Source organism: Podarcis liolepis (assembly GCF_965112155.1).
Source record: "Podarcis liolepis genome assembly, chromosome: 3".
NCBI classification, from domain to species: Eukaryota; Metazoa; Chordata; class Lepidosauria; order Squamata; family Lacertidae; genus Podarcis; species Podarcis liolepis.
This window is the reverse complement of record NC_139557.1, coordinates 19,145,055-19,152,972: the sequence shown is the minus strand read 5'-3', so window position 1 is coordinate 19,152,972 and position 7,918 is coordinate 19,145,055. Positions and strand designations below refer to the sequence as shown.

Sequence of the window (7,918 nt, the reverse complement as noted above, 5' to 3'; positions counted from 1 at the left end):
CACGTCTTCCTCCTACCTCTTACCTGCCAAACACTTAGACAGCATCAATGGACTGTTCAGCAGTGACTGTTCAGCAGTGCAAGCATCATGAGTCAGTGCTTTTGGGAAGCTGCTGAGATCCCAGGTCACCAAGAGGGGCCACTCCTGATCCAACATAACACAGCTGTAACAACTGGATTGCGCCGTGTAGCAGTGCAAGGATTAGGTTCCTATTTCACTGTGTAATGGTGAAAGGATTGGGTCCTCCTGGCAGCACAAGCAAACCTTGGGGGTCCACTCTGGCGTGGACCCCGTGCCACTTACAGCAGTGACTTCTTTTGAGTTTGAGGTGAGTTAAGTAGTTCAAAACAGCTTGTTTGTCTTCTGGATGTGTGAGGTGAAAGCTGAAGAGTCCTGTGCCTTGAGATAAGTTCTCACTGGAGGCAAAGTGCTGCGCACACCATTTGGGGTGAATTGTAGAGCACAAGGGGCAAAATGGAGCAATAGCTTCACATGGCAGTTCTCAAACGGTGGATCCAATTTCACCAGGGATTATGTAACCAAGTTGCTGGCAATAATTCTAGGAAACTGCCACATATAATCCATCTAGCTCAGCCTTGTCTACACAATGACTGGCCGTGCCTCTCCATGGTTTCAAACAGGGAATCTTTCCCAGCCCTTTCTGGAGATGCCAGGGATTGGGACCATCTGTATGCGAAACAAGTGCTCTACCACTAAGCGATCACCCTTCCCATGGAGCTAAGGAGCCTTCTGTCAGCAAGTAAAATCGACAGATAGGCCCTGGCTCCTGAGCAGACAAAACGGTTGTGATGATTTCCCAAGAAAAGATTGCAGAATTCTTACAATTGTCAGGTTGCATTCCACAGGATTGGACTTGCCCCAAAGTTGCACCCCAAAGAGTGCAATAGCTGGAAGACTGCTCCCATCTTACACAATGGTCTAATCCAAGACTTATCAGTGGACAGTGAAGCTCTGGTGGCATTTCCTGCCTGCGAAAACCTTCTCCATTTCCAGGGAAGCAGTTCATTTGAACATGTTTATGAAAGGGGCAGTCCATACATGCAAGAACACTGTGCATGTCTCTGATAAAATGCAGCCCCCACACACAGCCCAAGGAAGTCAATGGGAAAACTCGATTCAATATGAATGCATGGAGATTTTGCCCATGCCTTGCCCTTCCAGGTGCTCATATGCGAATGAATTATTGAGAAATTCTGGAAACCTGGTCATAGCATTTGCAAGATCACCCCATTCGTATTTTGGGTTACCTAGTTACAGTGCTTGGTTTGCCCATTGGATGTTGTTCTCAGTCACTCATTAACCAGTTTTCTAATCCTTCCAAAATCTTACAAGAACTTTGCAGCTGAGGATTGCTATGATTGCTCCCTGTGTTATTTCCTGATCTATAGGTGCCCTCCATTAGGCAATGATGTACTAATAGGGACCTCAATGAAGCTGCCTATTGTGTTATTTTCTTCTTCTACTGCTTAGACAGAGTTGTCTGCCTGATTTACATTGAAATATATGTCAACAGTGTCTTCAGTGGAAATTAAAAGACTGCATGAAGAACCTGCCAGTTCTCATTTACATTTTTCAGATTCTTTTCCTACATGCATGAAACTTTGCTCTGAAATAGAGCCAGTTCAAAGCTGGTTCAAACACTACACAGTAGTAAAATTGGGTTTGTGACCATATAGTCTTGACCAGGGGTTATAGCCAGTCAAAAGAACATAGGAGAGAGATTTTCTGGATCTGACCTAGACCAGCATCCTGTTTCACAAAATGGTCCACCAGATGAGGACAATAGCCTTCTTCCACTGTTGGAATTCAGAAGCATGCTTTTTCTAATCCTAAAGGTATCATACAGTCATCATGACTAGTACCCATTGGTAGCCTTGAATTTTTATGCCATTCAAGTTGCTGACTATCGCCACATTTTATAAAAGGAAACTCCATAGACTAATCATGTGCAGACTCTTCCGACTCCCTGGCAAGTCCACATGTGTTTGTTGCAGTCACATGTCAGGTGAACTACATGTTACACAAGACAATCCCAACATAGCCCTTAGTGGTATAGCTGGTCTAAAATTAAATTGCTTTTGCACTCAAACTTCTAATGCAAAATATTTAACGGTTTCACCACAGAGGAACCAAGAGAGATGCTGCTCTATATACCTAGACAACAGTGACCAATGATGGATTTTGATGATCCACAGAGGCTTCATATTGATATTTTAAAAAACCATAAAGGATGAAATTGAGCCCTCCAGAAAATGCATAGGCAAGTGCCATGAGCTCAATCAGAAACATAGCTGTCAACTTACAGATTTGAAAATAAGGGATCAGCAGCCAAAATAAGGGATTTTCCGGGCACAGGTATGTTCAACTTCTGAGCCCCTCTGAGCCAAAGGCAGAAAGCCCAGCCAGCAGCCAAACGAAGCCTCAAGCGGTGGTTCCCACAGCGCAGCAACCCGACAAAGGGGATGCAGCAAGGAAAACCACCATCACCTCTCCGCAGGGCAGCGCTGAGCAAATGTGAGTCCCCAGGCAACGTGGCTGATTTGATCGGCACAAGGCGTGCAAGCTCCACCCCCCAGTCATTCTTAGACTCCTTATTGGGTGAGCAACGCAGCCAAGCAACACACTTGGAGCCTCCCTCCTCCCTGGCCGGCAGGGAGGGAGGGAGAGGAGCTGCTTCCTTTGAAACCCGGGAAATTTAAGGGACATCATCAATAAGGGACAGCAGCGGGACACGGCGCTGGGATAAGGGAGTTTCCTGCCAAATAAGGGACGGTTGACAGCTGTGAACAGAAACGTCATTGCCACCCTTTGGAACCAACCCTGGAGATAGGAGTGACATCAGTGTATCACTGTGCCTCCTGAATCTTTCCCACTGAGTTTGTCCAGCAAGTGATCATGGCTGATGGTAGTAAATGCTGCCGAGAGATCAAGAAGAATCAACATGCCTCCCAACTCTCTCCCAGCAGAGGCCACCCTACTGCAGGGATCGTCAACTTAGTGATCTCCAGGTATTGTTGGACTACAACTCCCATCACCCTTGATCATTGGCCATGCCGGCTGGGAATCATGGGAACTCTAGCCCAATAGTATTGTGGGGGGCACCACATTGTCTACGTCTGTGTTAGGGTGATCAAGGTTGTTTCAGTTTGCACTCCAACTGAAATGGATCCACATAAACAATTTCTATTTAAGTGCCTGGAGTGGGATCCACCATATTGTCTCTGTCTCTCCAGGGGCAGAATTTGGTGAACTTTTGAAATATGGCAATGTGTAAGGCCAAAATTTGGCTCCCAAAAATGTATCTTCTCCATTATGGCTCTTCTCAATTTTGCACCCCCCTCCACTCAGCACCTTGCTCTCTCTCATACCTTGCCACAAAAGGGAATAGTTGTAAAAAGAAGAAGAAGAGGAGGAGGAGGAGGAAAAAAGGGAATAGTTGTACTTGAATGCTATTACAATACTCTGGGTGCAAATAAGTGTTTCTTAAGGAGTGAGGATCACTCCCTGTTTCAAGGAGTCATTAATCATTGGCTAAGACCCCCTGGCTTGCTAGGCAAGGACTGAGAATCCAGGTGTCTGACTAGACCACCTTTTGTATCATATCTACAACCCCAAGCCAGAACAACCGCATCTGATCCCAGACCACACAATTAGGCTTTTAGTTTTAGATATTCTTTGTTAAAGGACAATGTTTGCTCTGTGCAAAAATAGCTTGATAGACTTGAAGAGATTGTCTCTGAGCACAGGGAAAGTTTGATAAAGCTTGACTTCCAAACAACCAAAACCAGTACTCATGCATCTGGGCTTCCACACAGCAATTTTCATTCTACAAAGTTGACAAGTGTGATACCACATAATTTGTGATGAGCAATGATGATGGGATATGCTGCTGTACAACATATTTTTTTATTTTACTCAGATTATAAAACGTTTGCACGAGGCTTTAGAAGTTAACAATGTTCACTGCCTGTAAACAAGCCTAGGACACCCACTTTAAAATAAATAAATTAGAATAAATCATTATTCTTTTGCATCAGCAATACAACAAAAGGTACGCAATTTATTCTCGGTTTCTACTCCGATGCAAATAATAAAACAAAACCCGTCAAATTAAGTCTGTCATATATACCGTTGTTAGTAATAATATCAAAATGTGCTGTCACTCCTTAGAGTTATCTTTCAGTTCAGGTTATGAAAATATGTACACCCATTTAGTAATTTTGCTGTTATATAGGATATTTAATGTTCAAACAGAAAAGGGGAAAGTTACATCAAAGCAATGGCATCTATACATTTTCTTAAATGAAGATCCGCTTCATTTAACATTTTGAAGACCATCTAAGATGTGAATGTGATCTTTGCCTTTATCGTAAGTACATGTATCTTAGAAATACATATATATATATATGCAATATATTCTTACTCTTATATACAATTGGGTGTGTATATATAAATATATAACATACGATGGGTTGATGTGATATTACACATTCCATATATACTATAGCTATTGTTGGTTACTTTAGTTTATATATTTAAATATATATGGCCTCGACCAGCAAGGGAGATCAGAACAACTGATGCATCACAATGCCAATCTGGAGGTCCACCCAAGTAAACTTGATGGAGATGCATGAATCTGATGGGGATCCGTGTGGGGTCTCTGCTTTCGTGCGGGAAAGTGGCACTAGAAGCTGGTCAGAGGCCATAAGAGCAGAAGCAGAAGCAAATTCTGCTCTCAGATATGCATGTCCATATGCTCATTTAGGTTTGCTTTGTTTTTCACCCCAGAATGAGATCAAAATAGGCTGACCCCAAGGGAAGTCTTCCATTTACTGGCTCTAGATTCAGCCTATAACCATTTAACTCAATGAACCCCCTTTCTACACAAAGGCTTTGTCTTGTTTTCCATCAGGGCTTTGGGATTAGAAATAGTCATATATGAACGGCCGGTGAAGATGATGGACTATGCCAAAATGGCGACCTTGACCGGGAAAATCAGAAACCAGGAAGAGAAGAACTTTAAAAAGGAATGGGGAAAAATTATAATGTACCTAAGAGAACGCTGTAAACAACTAAAAACTTTGGCAGGATTCGAGTAACATTTGTAATGTACTAAAAAAACTAAGGTAAAATGGGATTATATAAGAAAAATAGAGAAAATAAGTGAAGCAATGGGAAAAGATTGAAAATGGTTCCCATGGAAGGGTGGGGTGGGGAGTCAAAGGATTCAGGGAATCCTGAATGATGAGGGTGAGTATGTTTGTTGTTTGAATTTAAATTTGCAATGTAAAACTCAATGAAAAAGATTTTTAATTTTTTTAAAAAAGAAATAATCATTTATGTGAAATGCAAATCCGCTCATAGAAGGGACCGGCAGCCTTTTTATTCAAGGTGTTCTGGGTTGTTGATAAGAAGAGTTTTCCTGCGGTCCTTCATGGGATACAGACTGCAGTTATTAAAGCTCGAATGTCCATGCATATATCTGAGGTTAGAATTAGCCCCATATTATCCTTTGGTTTGTTTTAAGTTTACCAGCTTAAAAGGTTTATACATATCTATATATATATCTATGCTTTCCCCTCTGTAAACGAACGAGCAAAAAACTCAGAAGCACTCAAGAAAACACAGCTCCTGTCGGTCAGGACAGTGGCGTAGCGTGGGGGGTGCAGGGGGGGCCGGCCGCACCGGGCGCAACATCTGGGGGTTAGGGTTAGGGGGCGCAAATCCACGGGTTAGGGGGCGCAAATTACTTGCCTTGCCCCGGGTGCTGACAACCCACGCTACGCCACTGGGTCAGGATACATTTCTGAAACTTATTGTGTTCCTCGCTTGTGAAACTCTTTATTGCATTCCACATATCTCCAGTGGCTCCAAGACTTGCACAGAGCTCCTTTTATTTCTGAGGCATGGGAGAATTTTCAGTGTAGAATGTTCAATGCACACAATGGACATTGTTACGCATCACCAAAAAAGAGAGAGAAGCTTCTATGAACAGATTATGTGCAATTTCTTCAGCACAAATAACTCATATGTTTCTTATATTATCTTCCTGACTTGGTTTAAGCTGCGCATTTTTACATATCCCATAAAGAAACAGCAGAACTGCCACTGCCCAGATCTGAGTAATTCCAAATTTTCTGGCGTATGTATTCCCTGCTTTGCAGGAGTCTGTTAGAGAGCTAAACTCGAATCTTGTGAGAGGAGAGCAGGGATGTGCTTACAGGCCCCACTTCTTCCATCATGTCTCTGTCGCCCTCCAAAGACTGAAGGAGAAAAGCTACAGTGGGGAGCTGGGAAAGTTCTGGCTTTCTGGATGATTTAGAGAAGGAGGGGAAATTCCATGGTCCAAGCGGAGGTCCTTGCATGACTTAGATGACTTTGTTGGATGCAACGAAAACAGCATAGGCTCAGGATGAAAAAGGCAGAGATTTGCCACCTGGTAATGTACAGATTTGAAATTTCAGCTGATTCAGAGCAGCTCTTACAAGTTGCTCTTTGCTGGAGTCAGGGCCGTCTTACCCATAGAGTCTAGTGGCGCGGGGCGCCAAGTTCTGGAGGGCACCAGGGAAGAGGCAGAGGCTGGACACGATGCCTCCTGGCATCAGCTTGCCACCCTCGCCCGCCTCTGCCATGTGGCACCGAAGCAGTGCCGCGCCTGGAGCCTCCGTTTGCCGTGGCCACTGCGGCACAAAGCAGCCAGCTGAGCCGGGAGGTGCAACGTCCAGCCTCCGCCTCTTCCCTGCTGGAGGAGCCTCCAGCCACTGCCCGCCTCCACCAGCCCCACTGGCAGCGCCATCCTCCCTAAAAGAAGGTGGACAACACTGGGAAATGGGGGGGGGGGTCGTGCTGAAGGGAGCTTTGCACCACGGCGCCAGATATGCTTAAGACGGCCCTGGCTGGAGTCACCCACCACCGTGGCGACATCTGTGTTTAACTTGCTTTTCTAGAAAGGCCAGAGATTTTAGATGATTCGAGTCAGGCTCTTATAAACCACAAACACTAATGTAAGTGGCTGCATGATTTTAATTCCAAGGTCATGTCGCAGCCAAAACTATGAACTTTAAAGTCTGCTTTGTCTCCATGGGAGACATTTAAGCACACGTGTCACTTTTCCCATTTAAATTAATAAGACCCAAAAGAGCTTAAATTGGGTTGAAGGGTGCCACAATTATCCCCTCAGGTTATAAATGAGTTTCCTAATATATATCCCAATCAAAAAGTAGCATTATGAGATGTACCATGATCGTGAAATAATGACAACCAGCCATCCTTTTCATCAGTGAAGTGTGTCTGTCTTTTTCATTATTAACATTCAGGTGGGATTTAAACACCTTTCTGTCTACTTTCCTGTCCCTTGATGGCTGAAATATACAGTTTCAGTGGCACCCCTGGTATTTTCAGCTCAGAGGATATTTGATTTCAACGTTTTGTGTTGTTTTGCTGCTTTACTGGATTATTCCTTCGGCAGCAAAGACATTTATTGACTGTACGGATAACCAAATATGTTATAATTTTAAAATTGCTTTGTCGCACTGAAGCATCTTTGACAATGCTTTTGGAATTGGGTGGCTCCAATTCATTCTTCAGTTCCAAAAAAATCAGATGAAGTTGTGACTTCATGATAATTCCTAGAATGCAGCACACCAGGGATTGTGAGGCTGCTAAGGACCCACAGTCCAATACAAAAGCAGGAGGGAGTGGTTTAAAGGCCTCTCCGCACTGGTATCCCAAGAGCCATTGGGATGGGGGGAAGGGTATGGCACAGACCACCAAGCTTTGCTAGGATCCCCCCCCCCGCTGCCGCCACCTACGATTGTACGGTCTGGCACGGTCTGGCAGCGAGGGGCTGTGCTTTACCTGTTCCCATGCTGGAGCTGCCCTGCAATACCCTAGC

General features: G+C 44.2%; 1 long non-coding RNA gene across 1 annotated transcript; it reads right to left on the bottom strand.

The window, feature by feature from the left end:
• Positions 1–3,819: 3,819 nt before the first annotated feature.
• Positions 3,820–6,653, bottom strand: LOC310702393. The gene is made up of 2 exons (XR_014523490.1): positions 5,814–6,653; positions 3,820–5,655 (listed from the first exon to the last, which is right to left on the bottom strand). It is a non-coding gene; the product is annotated as an uncharacterized lncRNA (long non-coding RNA).
• Positions 6,654–7,918: the final 1,265 nt, after the last annotated feature.